Here is a 17181-nt window from a genome sequence, read left to right on the forward strand (position 1 = left end):
GAAAATAACACAGGCTTTACCCCTTCCTCTGCAGTCCTACCCATGCCACAATACAGCTGGAGGGAACATGCAATTAATCACCACAGTGCAAACATCCACTGCAAAACCAGAGGGGATTCAAGGGAGAGATTTTGAGAAAAAATCTGAGCAGGGTGAAGAGGGTGGCAGTCAGCATGCACTCACCCACTCTCTTCAGCTCATGTGTCTGTGAAATTGACTACCAGGGTTAGACCTCTGAGTTCTGACTTTGACACCAACCCATGTAGTAATCTCCATCAGGTGAATTTCAGCTCACTCTTACAAAGCCCCAGATGTTTTATTCCTGCAAACACTTCTCTCCTTCATGTGGACCAGTAACAGCAGTGTTGAGACCCGACCCACCTCCCTGGAAAGCACAGCCCTGGGCTCGTTAGTAGGAAACTCCTGCTTTGCCAGTATGAAATTACCCTACATCTTGCCAGTCCTGGTAGCTGCCATGGGATTGCTCCCTGGTCCATTCCCACAGAAGCGAGGTGGCAGGGTCAGGGCTGCCCTCACCCCACATGCTGGACACAGGACTCAGTGGGGACAAGAGCTCAGCTGCATCCACTGCTCCTGGAAAGGGCTCTTGTGCATTGGCCCAAATCCCTACCCTCGGGAATTCCAGAAGGTTGAACACATTCACCTCTCTAAGTGCACTGCATGAGAAAAAAGCACAGGCAGCTCTAAATTAAGATGAGAAACTTCAATACACTGTAAATTACAAATATAGGCAGAGGGATAACAGGGGTGAGGAAGCTCGGGGTAGACTCTCTACATACCTTTGGCAAATTTTAGTAGATTTGGTAAACAACTGAGAAAATATGTGTAGTGATGAAGGCGAGGTGTATCATCCTCCTGGCTGCTGGTCTGCCATGACGTGACCCACACTCCACTCCTGTGAGCTCAGAGAGCTGCTGGAAGAGAACTAAACGGAGAATCTGGGCCTAATTTACCCAAGAAAACAAGAAATAGCTTTAGGAAAAAAAAACCCACACTTACTGATTCTTACACTAAACGCATTTGTTTCCAAAACAGCAGGTTAATAATGTCAGAGGAGGAACTTCAATCACAACCAGAACAAGTACACTACTGTGGCTTTAACTGAGGAATAATTAATTTTAGAGTAATGCAAGTTACCTTTTCTCAGGTTGCTCATTACACGGCATTTGTATGTAACCACTCACATACACACAACGCATCCTGGGACACATTAAGCATTTCATTTTTGTGTATTTAAAAAGGAGCTTCTCGTTGTTAAATTGCTCACAGCCCTTCCAGAATCCACCAGTATTTGTATAGCTTTTGCCAATGTTTGTGTTAACAGCAGAGGTGCTAACAGATCAGTAAGATAATTTTCCCACAGGTCTGCACAGGAATTTTCTGTACTTTCCCAAAGGAATCTAGAAGATAATCCACAATATTTAACAAAAACGAATTCTTCATCAAATATATTCCTTTTGTGTCAATCCTGTGGTTTCTTAGGTTATGTTGTTATGGTGGCTGTGTCTTTCTCTCTCATACACAGGTGTGTGCATGCACACACACACACACACACTGACACAGTACATCAGACATCATTACAACATAGCTACTTTTTAGGACTATAATTAGTCCAGACTATGCCAGCTCATTAAAGCTCCTAAAGCAAAAAACCTTAAAGGCTTTATCTCCTCTTTCCAACAGGGATGAAGGCTTTAGGCACCCTGGCACAAGGAGTGATTGATTGCTTTCTTCTACGTGCAAATGCACAATCCATCAGGGACATCCAGCCGGCACGACAGCCAGCAGACTTGGTGCTCTCCTTACAGATGACACTGGACAAAGCCACCAACTAGTCCATCCTCCAACTTCTGTGTAGCTGCAAAAAGTGCAAAAAGTGAGAAACCGCTGGATGACAGGCTGAAGGGACACTCGGTGAACCTTGTCTCTATCAGACATAAGTGGACACTGTTCAGACATCTTTACCCAGCAAGTTCCAGATTAAGTAGTGTCTTCATTTGGACTGAAGAGCATGACCTACCATCTTGCCCTGGGTGTAACTGGGCCGGATCCCTTTGGATCCTCTCCAGGAGAGAACATCACAAGAGCACAAACAGACACGTAATGGGTACCAAAGCAAGTCTACGCCTAGGCCAGCCTGCAGTGAGAATTACTCGTATTGGCTAAAATCAAACAAGCAGTAAACATATGAGTATTGGATTCAGAAAACATAAGGGCACCCAGAAAATCATAAGAGTTTCTGAATGTTTGTCAGGGACACACAGCAGTGACAGTGTAATTATACCAATCCTAGAACCAGGGGAATATTTTTAAGAACATCTGTCAGGCTAATGGGTGTGCAGATTCTGAATGTTAAGTTTTTATGACTTAAAAATTACTGTTCAGCAGTAATTGCTTTTTCTTAAGACAGGTGAAATTTGCACTTCTGAATGTTTTCTTCAGGATTCATTGTCTTAAAGAAAAACTTAAATAGGCACATTATTAACCTGCACTGATTTAACTTACCGAAGAAAAGTTTCAGATGACGTGATTGTGAATGAAACATAAGAATGTAATGTATTACATTTCCTAATTAACAACTCTTTCTTATTATTACAAGAAGAGAAGTTTCTCGGAATGTGAATTATTAGCACGAGTTACTCCCCAAATTTGTTCATGTCCATTAATTATTTGGTTTCTGAGGTAGCATCCCTGATTTCAGGAAAAGCAAAAACTGAAGCCTGGAACACAGATAGGATTTTGTAACTGCTTTAGATGTTTTCATCTAGCTTTACAAAGGCTAGTCACTTCAGTGGGTCTATACCTACTTACAAAGATACAGCATTCAATATATTAAATCAGTGTGCTGAAGAACACATTTGGTTAAGCGAATCTCTTGAAAGATGATCTTCTTTACCTGGCTATTGTGGCCAGCCATTTTCATGTTCAATACAGTTCTCAGCACATGGCATGTAGGATACATTAATTTAATATCTTCATCCTCATTTAAAAAAGTCAAATATTCATATAAAGTTGTCTGAGCAAATGTAAAACCTGAAAATGGAACGTTTGGTATCAGAATACTTTTTCAATACCTGAAACCACAAAGTTTCACATACTATCTTGACTAATTTTTCCTTTTACACCTTTCTGGCTTTGTAATCCCTAGCTGGTTTACAGGTTGTGTCCTGATAACACGCTTTATTGTCAATTTAGCTTCTGTAATTACCTCTCTCCACCAAATTCATCTTCTCTTCCTTCCTTGTGAGCCACATGCTTGATATTTTTGAGGAACGGGCTCATTTCCTGAGAGGAAATATGTTTCATATTAAAAACCTCCTCTTTGGTTGTCTCGTTTGTGTATCTCCTAGTGAAACTCTAGTTTGCTCTCTCTCTTGTTTTCCTTGATTCTCTTAAAACTTGCCCTTTAGAAGTGCAACAGTCTCAGCTATGATAGCTCTACTATTTACTTTGAACTGTAGTCCCTCTAGTCATCCTTTCAAAAACATTGGCAGCCTTCACCTCTGTGATTGCTTCCTTCCCTGTGCTTAAGAGAAAATATCAGGTATGATTTGTACTTTTGATGCCTCCTCCTGCAGAAGGTTACCTGCAACTTCCAGCTTGCAAACAGCCCAATGAGCTTGAGAGGGTGTTTGTGAACACACAGATTATTGCAGTGGAATTCTGTAGTGATGGGCCTGAAACACAGGGCTGTTTTGTCTACCTACCGGGGTGCTGGTTTTAGCACGTCTGTGCTAGCAGTCGTCTTATTCCCAGCCTCGTCTTTCCACTCTTGCTGCTGGCATCCTCCTGCCAGTTGGGGAATCTCTTTGCCAACTGCTTTTGGTCTTCATTGAAAACGAAAGACAACGCCAACATTCAGTGGATGTATTTTACTTCTGGGAAAAAACTAAGCAATGCGAACTCTCTAAGCAGGTTAAGCAGTCTCAGGAGCTAAGACAAAAGCATGCAAAGTGTCCAATCTAACTTGCACATGGCCTTAAACAACCCATGTCTTCCAGCCCTTTGTTCATAGAAATTTCCCATGTAGCAACTTTGGGGCAGGGAAAAGCTGTCCAATATTTTGTATACATAGAAGCTGTGAAGCTCTCTGTTCAGACAGAAACATTTGAGGAACAAGTGACCCTTGTAACAGGATATGTGTGATCCCAAAAGGCAGTGCATCTACTTAACCAGATGACATCGAAGTCCTGCATATATTATCATAAAGATTGGTACAGGAAGGGATTTTACTGAGAATACAAGCTATCCTGCAGAACAAAGGTGAGTTGAAGGTAATGGCACTTGAGCTATTGCTCCAGCATTCTAATGACGGGACATCAAAGGGAACTCTGGAGTCTCAGGCGCCATCGTCTGATGAACACAGGAGCAGCTTGGACTGGATCTGATGTTCAGCTGCTGCATCTTCTATGTTGGGCATGCTAAATTCACTGCTGAAATAAGTCAGCAGAGAGACAGCAGAACAGTTCTAACCACTTATGTTAGAGATAAATTTCTCTTTTCTGAAGCTTTAAGTGCCTTAATTCTACACATTAGATAGCGCTGAATAAACAGTGTTTTATATTGTCAAAATCAATCGCAAATAATTACAAATATTTGCCTGTTTTGATAAAGGCATTTATATCAAAGCTTAACAACTGTTTGTAATGGTATTCTGAGCCATTTTAGTGTTCTTATCTCAGCACAAGGAAGAAAAGTAAATTTTTCAAAAAATTAAATGATTGTCGTGTTCATCCCTTGGAGATCAGATAAAGACAATTCCCCCTCTGTCTGTAGCACTTTGAACAAAGAGAGAAGAAAAAGTTTCCTTGTTCTACCTTGGGTTTCCTCCAGGACATCAGCATCCTCAGAAATGTCTAGTCCTTGCCCTGTTCCACACCACAGGGCTCATGTTTGAGAAGTAACACAGCAGAGTGCGGATAATTTCAGTGTAGTTGCTTTTATATGTATTAGTAGATGTTGCTAAGGTAGATAAGTGTGGATTCTTGCCGCTGCTCTTCGCTGGATACTTTTGAACTCTGAAACGTGCTTGTGCTGAGATTTTGCAACGCAATTTGAAGCAATCCTTGTAACTCATTGAAGCAGTCCAAGCTGGGAGAGGGTAGAGCACCCGCCTTCCAAAAATCAGTCACTTACAAGGTATTTCAGTTCTGAGTACTGGAAATCAGTAGTTTTATGTGAAAATCTTACTTCACTCCTTTTCTGTTGAAGCTAGGTGTCCATTTCACTGCAGTTTATTTTTGTCTGATGTGGTAGAATAAGAGCAGCCCATAACCTAATTATTTCTAAAGGGATAGTTTGAGCAAACAATGCCAATGTGTTCATTGTGCTTGCTGCCTCTATATACATTGCAAATGGACAGAAAAAGCACGTTTCTCTATCGACTTATGGAGTCAAGTGTTATCAGATATCAAAAATAAAACATGTTTTGATGCTAGGCCTCAGCACTGCACCGACAATGATGTTATTCATTTCAGACCATCTATGGCCTCACTTCTTTGTTCAAATGTTCTTCAAGTGCTTCGGAAATATGAATGTTGGTTCCATGGTGATGGGACGGATAAATAATGCAGAGCAAAAGACCCTTTCCAGATTGTACACATTTCATTAATTTATCTATCCAGACTACAGAACAAAGAGAAAACAAAAACATGATTGTTCCACTAATAAAAAACCTTACTGATTTTCCTAATGCGGGTCAGAGACTATGTTAATCAGGACATCTTGCTATTCCTATTGTCATTTTGCTCATATGAAAAGAGCATTTTCTTCAGGAAGGTGAAATCCCTAAAAGCTATTTCTGTGCTCAGCCATAACAATTCTGAAATGAACTCATTATTTGTTCTAGGATGGGAAAAAAAATTATTCTAATTAATATGCAGCTTCCTCAGTGGCTCTGGTCATTTCAGACGCCTTGTCACCCTCAGCAACATATGTAGACTCTGATTCATGAGAGTTCATGTGAGTCCTGTGGTCCCACATGAATCGGAAGCAGGGATGAACTAGCCGGCAGACATGCCCTATGACATTTCGTTTCTGGGAACTCAAAAAAACCTCCCACCCATGTCTTCGTTCAGTAGTAATGTGATTTAAACTCTGGCTATTTAACACAGATGTGATCATCCTCACAAAGATGCTTAAACTATTTGCCAATTGTATTTTTAATGAGAAATTACTGCTTACGTGGACTCAAACTGCGAATTCAACTACGCTGTTTCTGTTTAAAGAGGAAAAAAGCACATGTATTACTATTCCTGGTGAGTTCATTGCTCCTTGGGCTTCCTTGTACAGGAAACAGATGTAAACTGAGACGTTCCAGCTATCAGAGAAATATGACATGCTGCCTTTCCCCTCTCTCTGCTTTTGGAAGTCTTAAGTTTCCAGATTCCCTCCTAGAAAGCCCAAATTAGAGGAGGAGGAGAAGGTGAGGGGATCGGAGGGCAAAGAAAAGAAAGGAAGACAGGAAGAAAGGAAGAAAAGAATAAAAGAAAACGTAAAAAGAAAAAGAAAGTGCCCTTCTTCCCCTTGAACTAAGTCTTTCTCCTCATGTCACCAATTCACTGCTTAGACTCTCCAAGCAAAAAAGCAGAGGGAAAAAAAAAAAAAAAAAATTCACAAAATTCTTTTCAAAGATTCCTGCTCTCAGAATGCATCTTTGCTTCATTTGGACTTGTCACCTTCAGTGAAGCATCTTTCTGGGCAGAAGAGGAAGATTTTTACACAGGAGCAGTGCAAGCAAAAGGCAAAGAGCCAGGGAGAGATTACTCAAATTCCTTTTTCATCCATGGTGCTGGGGTCAGTAGATCCAATGGCACTCCTGCTTTGGCCATAATCCTGCGGACAGTTCTGCTGGTGTTTGGCATTGCCCAGGAGAGATGGTCTGCTGAGAGCAGTGGAGAGGCTCAGCATTGTGAAGAGAAGCTGGTGGGGGTTTACAAGCTTGAAGCTTCAGTCTTAAAGAGCAAACTCCAGGAAAAACTCAGAAAAAACTAACGAATCAGCCAGGGTAGTTGTAGCCAGGGTGTAGCACAGTGCATCACATCAGTTTTCAATTCATATTGAATTGAAATTTACACTTTGGTATTACCTAAGGATCCCGGTTTGGACTGAGTCTGAAAATAGTCTCTTCACTGAGTACCAGATGCACTTGGGCATGCATCCCACACACACGGGCCTCCTTATTCTTCTACTATCATCAGAGCTTACCACAGCTGCCTCCTGCCCATACACCCTTGTTACCAAAAAGACAAGCTGTGAAGAGGGATAACGTGTCATCACATCACACAGCTGGACCCCAGAGGTAAAGTGCTCCTGGACCCCACGGTTAAATGTAGACATAGTGTCTAGCATTGTATGAACACAGAGCACTGGAAAGTTTATAGCCTCAGCAGCTTCTGGTCAAAAAGACAAGCCAGATAACTGCATATAACCACAAAAGCCACTTTCTGAAAGCTGAATTTGATACAAGATCTCTGTGTGTTTTCCCAGTTTCCTAATCCTAAATAGTTCATTTCCCTTAACATCACCCACAGCATCCGTTTGGCAGTCAAATGCCTTCATAGTCCCCACACTATTCAACTATCTTCTTTCTCTCCTGTCACATCAACCACAGGGTAACTGTGGCCATTTTTGGATGCATATTCTTTTCATCTGATATGACTTCTACAATTGTGGGTGAGTTGGCCTTAGTAGTACACCAGAAAAATGAGTGAAATGTCCTTTGCCTGGAATCCTCCCACAGGCTGATGTCTCAGCACTCAGAAGATGTTAACCTGCAAAGTGTCGTCACACATGATGGAAAACGTCTGTATTTGACATGGACTAAACATAAGTTAAGGGATGATGGATTGCCCATCTCCTTTGTGTTAGATGCTGGGGCATGTCACTTCCAGTTGTGATACAGCTGCTGCACAGCTCTCAAGGGAAAACGGAGCTGTACTCATCTTACTTCCTCTGTGCTCTGTTGTTAAGGGTCCGCTGTCCTCCTGAAATCAAGACACCAGGCCAGACCTTTACTGTTCTAACTCCTGCAATCGGCAGGAGCTGTGCTGCATTGCTTCAGCACTGTGGAGGCTCCAAGTAAATTCCTAAGTAGCTATTGGAAATCCTGACAGCTCACCTGATGCACAACAATTTATAAAGCTGTTGTAACTGGGCCATATGTCTGGTCCTTCAGAGGAGCCCTATGACTCCCATCCAGAACAATTATGACAATTGACTCTAGGAAAATGATTTCATTCTCTCATATGCAAGAATGGAGTTGCCAGTACTAAGATATACATTTTGAAAGCTACAGATGTCGGGAAGCAACTTCAACTGCAATTGCCTGAATTTGAGCCAATGAGATCTGGCACCAGCTAACTAGCTTGGAGAAAAGGGCTTGTTATCAGCTTCTGCATGCTTTGGTTAACACACTTTTTGCGTGATACTTTTTCCTGCTTTGCAACTTAATGACAAAAATCATGCCATACCAGGTATCCATTTAAAATGTCAAAGTCTGACAAAAAGTCATTCTTAAAATATTAGATGGAGACTCTTGGCGGAGCTCAAAGATGTTTTTTGTTTGTTTGTTTGTTTTTTCATTTGAGTTTTCACAGGACTGGCAGGAAAGCTGGTAAAGGTTGTTTAAGTGTGACTCATATAGCCATTGAAATCTGAATCCATCAGTCACAAGGGTTTTCTTGTAGCAAGTTCTTTACAGACATGGATTTTTTTTCTTTTTTTTTTTTTTTCTTCAGTGCAGTTATGCAGTTCCTGGAATAATTGCACTTCTAACCTTTATTAGTTCCTTTAAGTGTACATCCTAAATCTAAGGATAAGACCTTCACTCTAAGGATGACAGAGCACTGGGGCAGATTGCCTAAAGCGGTTGTGGAGTCTCCATCCTTGGAGATATTCAGAAGCCATCTGGACATGATCCTGGGCAACCGGTTCTAGGTGGCTCTACTGCAGCAGTGGTGTTGGGCCAGATGACCTCCAGAGTTCCCTTCCAACTTCAACCATTCTGTGATTCTATCTACAGATGGGACAGCCTTTCAGATTACAATATTGCCTTCTTGGAAAAAAAACAGGTTAGGGTTAAAAAAAAAAAAAAAGATAAACTCAATCAACAGACGATGCACCTGTCTAGTTTACCACCATCCAAAGGTCCATGTAGGGTTCCTGACACATTCTACTTTCCTAAAACTATGTCAAGGCTCCATACGCTGGGTGTTAGTCTGTACCACTAACGGGATCCAGATTATTCTCTCTGCTTCACAAAATGTGCTGTTAAACCCCAGTCAGTCTTATGGTCATATTCTTATAAAAATGAATCCACTTTTGAACTTGTTTCAGCACTTTCACTTGCCAGGCTCTAGATCTGACAAACCAAACTTGCCGCTTAGAGGCAGAACATAGAAGCTCCATAGCTAATGCTCTTCCTATTCTCTTCCCAAAATTTTTTGAGATGATGTTACATTGCATGGGTGGGTGAGGGAATTGTTTCTGGGTTTGAGGTTTCTTTTCTTTCTAGTAGCAAAATTCATTAAATGAAAGAAATGTGAGGGTATAGCAGAGATTCTGCTAGTGTAATTACACGGGTCATCTCACCAACATGTACACAGCTTTCAGAAAATTTTTCTGTATTACTCTACACTTGCCATAGTTGTGAGAGAATGCTATTTTATTATCATGCTAACCAGGAGTCCCTTAGTACCTTCCCTGTACCTCAGAAAAGGAGAACAGCTAACCAGGAAGAAAGCAGGGAAAATATTTACACCAGTGAATATTTTAAATATTCATTTTCTGAGTGTACTGTCTTTTTTTGCATATATTATTTGAACAATCTTTCTCTGATATCACTCTGTGATTGTGAACTTTGAACCTACTTTACTGGTTTATAGCAATTTTTGTAATTTCTCCAATGCTTCAAAATCACCTTGAGTATTTATAGTGCACCAAATGTCTTTGGATTGGGTTGTGACTCAAGTCACAGCCATGACACACATGAGATGTGTTGCTACTGATGTTTGCTGACATAGTAACAGATCTGAGTCAGACTTCCTTCTTTTTTTATTCATCTAGTGGGTGGAACATAAATTATTGGTAGTCTATGCTGTGTCAGCCGTTGTAATAGGGTGGATCAAGAGACGTCTCTCTCTGTTCCTTAACTCCATCCAAGGACAGTAAGCAAGCTCACTATTTTTATTTATTCTTTAGTATTTCATTCTAGTAACCTGTGGGAAACAGATAGTCTAACTCACCGTGACCCAGCTCTAACAATCCTTCCAGCCTTGTCTGTTTGCAGCTCATCTGCATTCAGACTTACGCTTCCCTTATCAGACAACTGTCTGGCACTGATTCAGAGTGGAAGATAGATACATATATGAAATACACATCACTTCCAATAATTTCACAACTCTATTACTCTGCAACTTGTATTATATCAAATGTGACATTTCCTGTCTGTGGGACCATCTCTTGCTTTAACACTTCTGAGACCAATAACTTGCTGTTGCTTTTCCATTTGGTCCTTTAACTGCCATTTAATGGCAAGGTTGGGGGTGGAGGGGTTAGAGGGGGGCAATATCTCATGCTAAATGTAGTGAGTATTTAAATCCCTCCATTGATAAGGAGGAAGGGGTGCTTGGTGTTCTCTATCAATAAATGGGGTGCCTAAACAAAGGGCTTCATTGAGCTGGATGCCAGACTCTCATCCCAGCAATCAAGCACTGCCTACCTCCATCTCAGGAAGTGCCTGAACATATGGAGATAATTAGCTTCCCAGCAACAGGAGAGTCAGAAGGTGAAAGCAAAGCTGCCAGGAAAATCAAACTGCTGCAAACCCAGGAGATGTGAAAACTGTTGAATCCATATAGGGACATCCACAAGGATATTGCTACCTCCCAGTCTTTCTGTGCTCATTTTCTCCGGTGAATGTGTGATATTTGCTTATCACAAAGGTCAGGAGGAAAAAAAAATAGAGCTACAAATGAGAAGGAGGAATGATTATTGGCTGGGTGGTCACACTTAAAGAGTTGTGGTCAATGGCTCCATGTCCAAGTAGAGACCGGTGACAAGTGGTGTTCCTCAGGGGTCAATACTGGGGCCAGTGTTGTTAAACTTCTTTGTTGGTGACATGGACAGTGGGATTAAGTGCACCCTCGACAAGTTTGCTGACGACACCAAGTTGTGTGGTGTTGTGGACACACTGGAGGGAAGGGGTGCCATCCAGAGGGACCTTGACAGGCTGGAGAGGTGGGCCTGTGAGAACCTCATGAAGTTCAACAAGGCCAAGTGCAAGGTCCTGCACATGGGTCAGGGCAATCCCAAGCACAAGTACAGGCTGGGCGGAGAATGGATTGAGAGCCACCCTGAGGAAAAGGACGTGGGAGTGCTGGTGGATGAGCAGCTCAGTATGACCTGGCAATGTGCACTTGAAGCCCAGAAAGCCAACCGTATCTTGAGCTACATCCAAAGAAACGTGGCCAGCAGGTCCAGGGAGGTGATTCTGCTCCTTTACTCTGCTCTCGTGAGACCCCACCTGGAACACTGCATTCAGCTCTAGAATCCCCAACACAAGAAGGACATGGAGCTGTTGGAGCGGCTCCAGAGGAGGGCCACAAAGATGATCCGAGAGCTGGAACATCTTTCCTGTGAAGACAGGCTGAGATTCAGGGTTACTGGAGAGGAGAAGGCTTCAGGGAGACCTTCTAGCAGTCTTCTGGTTCCTATAAGTGGCCTACAAGAAAACTGCAGAGGGACTTTTTACAAGGGAGTAATGGCTTTAAACTGAAAGAGAGTAGATTTCAATTAGATCTAAGGAAGAAATTTTTCACTTTGAGGATAGTGAAACCTTGAAAGAGGTTGTCCGGAGAAGTTGCAGATGCCCCATCCCTGGAAGCCTTCAGGGCCAGGTTGGATGAGGCTTTGAGCAACCTGATCTAGCAACCTCTCCATGGCAGGGGCATTGGAACTAGATGATCTTTGGGGTGACAACATCGGTGGACAAGGGTCGACCAACGGATGTCATCTACCTGGACTTGTGCAAAGCTTTTGACACTGTCCCGCACGACATTCTTCTCTCTAAACTAGAGAGGCATGGGTTTGATGGATGGACCACTCGGTGGATAAGGAATTGGCTCAATGGCCGTACTCAGAGAGTAGTGGTCAACGGCTCGATGTCCATGTGGAGACCGGTCACGAGTGGCGTCCCTCAGGGGTCCGTGTTGGGCCCGGCCCTCTTCAACATCTTTGTCGGTGACGTGGACAGTGGCATGGAGTGCACCCTCAGCAAGTTCGCCGATGACACCAAGCTGTGTGGTGCCGTCGACACGCTGGAAGGGAGGGATGCCATCCAGAGGGACCTGGACAGGCTGGAGAGGTGGACCCGTACCAACCTCATGAAGTTTAACCAGGCCAAGTGCAAGGTCCTACATCTGGGTCATGGCAATCCCAGGCACAAATACAGACTGGGCGGAGAATGGATCGTGAGCAGCCCTGAGGAGAAGGACTTGGGAGTACTGGTGGACGAGAAGCTCAATATGAGCCGGCAATGTGCTCTTGCGGCCCAGAAGGCCAACCGCATCCTGGGCTGCATCAAGAGGAGCGTGGCCAGCAGGTCAAGGGAGGTGATTCTCCCCCTCTACTCTGCCCTCGGGAGACCTCACTTGGAGTATTGCGTCCAGTTCTGGAGTCCCCAACATAAGAAGGACATGGACCAGTTGGAGAGGGTCCAGAGGAGGGCCACGAAGATGATAAGAGGGCTGGAGCACCTTTCCTATGAGGACAGGCTGAAAGAGTTGGGGCTGTTCAGCCTGGAGAAGAGGAGGCTCCGGGGTGACCTTATAGCGGTCTTCCAGTACCTCAAGGGGGCCTACAAGAAAGATGGGGAGAGGCTGTTCAGGAGGGCCAGTTGTGATAGGACAAGGGGTAATGGTTTTAAAATAGAGGGAGGTAGATTCAGGCTGGATATTAGGAAAAAATTTTTTACCATGAGAGTTGTAGAACACTGGAACAGGTTGCCCAGAGAGGTGGTGGATGCTCCATCCCTGGAGACGTTCAAGGGCCGGTTGGATGAGGCCCTGAGCAACCTGATCTAGTTGGAGATATCCCTGTTCCTTGCAGGGGGGTTGGACTAGATGACCTTTGAAGGTCCCTTCCAGCCCTAACGATTCTATGATTCTATGATTCTATGATTCTATGATCTTTAAGGTCCCTTCCAACCCAAACCATTCTATGATCAGATGCCAAAGAAATACCCTGCACACATAGTTTGCACCTATCATAATGCTCTCATAAATAGAGAACAGACTATACGCTGGCATTTGTAAGGTAAACTCAAAGGTTCATGAAGAAGTCCAAGTTGTCCAGTGTGGAGCACTATCCCAAGTTACTGAACCTGCAAAGAACATTTGACATCTGTAGGTCATAAACAATCTGGGAGACAGGATGGAACATACCAACCGCAGGTAAAAATAAAATACATATTGCAGTGTGTTCAGTAGATAAATAAGGCATTGCTACAGGATTGCAAGATATTTAGAGGGAGGTCAGGAAATTTCAGGAGCAGATTTTGTTTCAAGATGAAGTGCTCCTCAAAGTTCAGGTGTATGTTTTCCCTGGTTCTGAAATTGGTCCCAGCTGCAGTTTTAGTTCATGTTTTTTCTTGCTTTCCTTATTATTTTCCTCATTTTTATATTCTAATCAAAACCAATAAATTTCCTTCTGAGCATATGGGAATAAAAAAGCTGGTGATCATCAAGCACTTTTGTACTGATAATATGGAAAGAAGACTGTTCCCTTCTCTGACTATGATGATGTTTAATGATTTTCGCACATTTGTAGCAAGTGCTTGTGAAATTAGCAGAATAAAGCCATTTTCCTCCTTTTCTTAACATAAATATGTAGCATATAGACAAAGCTGACGATACAGTAACATGATCTAAAAATCTCAACATTCACCCGGTTTTCTCGAGAAGTAAAAGTAGTCATTTTCTAGTGAGAACTTTGCCCTGTGCCCACTTTTACACACATGCATAACCTTTATATGTATACATGAGCCTGTCACACAGTGGAGCTGATGCTATGTGTGAAGTTAGAAATAAAGGCCCAGCTCCCCAGACATGCATAAAAGAGTACATCAAGTACATCATGTTTAGCTATGTTGATCTCAGTGATACTAAGCTCTTAGGCAGGATTTAGAAATGGGAACCGTCTTGCTGAATTTTGGATGTCTACTCATGAACTAGTTGTCATGTCTCGCTTTCCGGACAATGTAGGTCCACCCACTACAATCAGTAGTACGCAGAGGCCAATAGTCATTTCAGAATCAAATGAATCTGCTCAGCCCAGATTATGGTGACCATATCAATGATCTCCACTGGTTACAAAGGGAATCTAAGGTGACTAATCCAGAGATAGAGACCTTCACTAAAGACATACAAAATTTAGATGAATTCCCCTGTTTTCTTTTTCCTTGGGGAAACAAGGTCCTTTGGGCAGGAACTGGTCAATGTCTGGAACGCTCATTGCTTTTCCTGAGCTGGGAAACACGTTTGACTTTTATGGCAAAGAAATGTATTGCTATAAATTATGGCCCAAAGTATAATCTTGAAAACACTTCCATACATGAGTGCTACATATCATCTGGGCAAAACTACAAAGCTACAGAAGAGTCATGCTCCATTAGTGGTAGACTACTGTCTCGGCTTGACCAAGCAGATCAATAGTGCAAAGTTTGAAGTCAATGAAGTGTAGTTTTGGTGAGATATTTTAAAACCAGATAGGTCAGATACCAGTAGGAAAGAGTTGGTGGGTATCATGTGCAGAGATCTCAGCTGAGTCCAACAGTTAAATCTGCTTCTGATATTTTTTGCAGTGTACCTGTCTGTTTGAGCTCATCGAGATATTTGCATGGAAGATTGACTGGTATTTAAATTCCACTCACTTTATAGATGTGATAACTATAAGTGTATAGATCTGCATTGGGCAGATCTTTCTGTATCAGCAGAAATCCACTTCTTTTCCTGCTCCGGGAGAGAGAGAAGATGGATTCTGGGCTAGAGTGATACCTCACATGTAGGATGAGAGCACCGCAGCTTGCTCTGTTTCAAAGCAGATAACCTCTCCCACTCAAGTTATCCCCAGTCTCATCCACAAATCAGTTGCAGAAGGTTGACGAGCCCAGAAACGACCAAAAGCTTCTGGGGACATGACACTGAGCAAACGAGAGACAGATGTAGGCAGCTGCTTGTGCAAGATGCCTGTCCTTCCCTCTGCCAGCTGCTGCGGAGCATCTTGGGAACACCCTGCCATCCCAGGAACACCCCACCATCCCAATGGGATGCCAGAGGAAGCGGAGTCACAGCCGTTCACCCACCGCCTGCCCGGCACCGCTGACGGAGCAGGCTGCAGGCACAGTAGGAAATAATTACGACTACAAAAAGCCCACAAGATGACCTCAGAGGGACCCCAGCTGTGCTGATCACACTCCTGCATCCAAGTGTTTTGTATAGCTCCATGAATTGTTCTATTGTTTTGTTTTCTACAAAACGAAAGGAAAAAAAGTAATAAGGTATCAGAGATGCTTATGGGGATTGTATAATAATAGGCAGGTTAAAAAGACATCTCTACATGATACATAGTTTAGATAAACAGAGGTTTCAGCCCTGCTTCATGGATATTAAGAATGAATTAGGATCATTTTTGTTCAGAAAACATTGCATGTGGAAATTAAATGCCTTCCTGTAGTGAGGAGATAAGATGTATAAACAATTGTGCATGTTAAAATGCCACCACATCTTCTTTTAATTAAGTATTACTGAGCCGCCCCGATACGGTCCTTTCTGTCCTGTGAGTCAGCTGCAGCATAAGGACCTGTCAGATGTCTACTTGATTCGCGGTGGCCAGGGGTTAACAGATTCAAGTAAGACAGGAATTAGCCTGAACTTTCAAACAAATCTCACACCTGTTTGGTGCCCTGAAAGCAGCTTTTTGTGGAAACTGTCTCCAAATTCCCAGCAGTTTTCAGGATCATTCCAGCTTGAATGGAAATAGACAGACCTCTGGACCTCAAATGAAAGCGCTCTGTCTTTTTCTCCTTTGCAAATATTCCAGTATGAATTCAGTGGGCCAATTATAGAAACTTTGTTTATTCATTAGTGAATGAGTCACAGACTGGCAGTCAGCTGAACTTTCAACTTCAGAGATGAGCAACCATTTCTAGGTGACCAAAGGTATAGCTTTCCCTAAAACAGGAACGGAGAGAGTCATCTTTTCTGCAGTGACTGTTATTATTACTGAGAGAACCAACACTGTAATACTAAGTTACAGAAGGAAACAGAAATTTAAAACTAGTGTAATAGAAGAAACATCTGTGCGACCTAATTGTGTTATTCAATATAAAAATTCTGTTCAATAGCTCCCCTAACTTATTACTTCTTATCTGCTTGAGGGTGGTCTAACAGCACTTTGGATTATGTTACAAACATAGATGGATTGGTTCAAAATGTCCTGCAGGACTCCCTCCTCCTCTCCTTGCCATTACCTACTATCATTTGGGAACTGACCAGTAAATATGTGATTCAGCCCTTCTGTTAAAAGGAAACTAACATGATTAGTTGAGGTCAGTAAGTAATGGGTTTTCCAGAGATGAAAGAAATTTGGTTTGGGTCAAACCAAAACTAAATTTATCCAAGTTTTATAATGAAATGAACAAAGTAAAAAAATGTGATTTGGCTCAAGCTTTAATGTTTCCTGTAATCCGGAATGAAATCTTTTCTCTCATTGTCAGATTCTTTAACCCTTTTGCTTAACTTTCTGGATTTTTTTAAAGATTGGGTGAATTTTGCTGAGAAGAAGTATCAAATTGGGTTAGTTTTGCTGAGATTAAGTGTCAAATACAAAAACTCAGCTCTTCTGACACAAAGGAGTTTGATATTACTTAATTCTTTCCTCTTTGCTTCTCCTCTTTCTTTTCAAGTCAGATCCATTCGACAATTTGAGGTTGAATCTTCCAAGGAAAAGGCTGTCTTCTTAAAACAACATACTGTAAGCAGTTTACTACTGGTAAATAGTTCAGCTGTAGGAATTGGTAGCAATCCCTTGCATGAGCAAGAGGTTTGATCCTGCACTGAGGTCAAAGCTGCCCCATTTTCCTTGTCAAAAGAGCTGCTATTC

Source organism: Tauraco erythrolophus, chromosome 3 (genome assembly GCF_009769465.1).
Source record: "Tauraco erythrolophus isolate bTauEry1 chromosome 3, bTauEry1.pri, whole genome shotgun sequence".
Lineage (NCBI taxonomy): Eukaryota > Metazoa > Chordata > Aves > Musophagiformes > Musophagidae > Tauraco > Tauraco erythrolophus.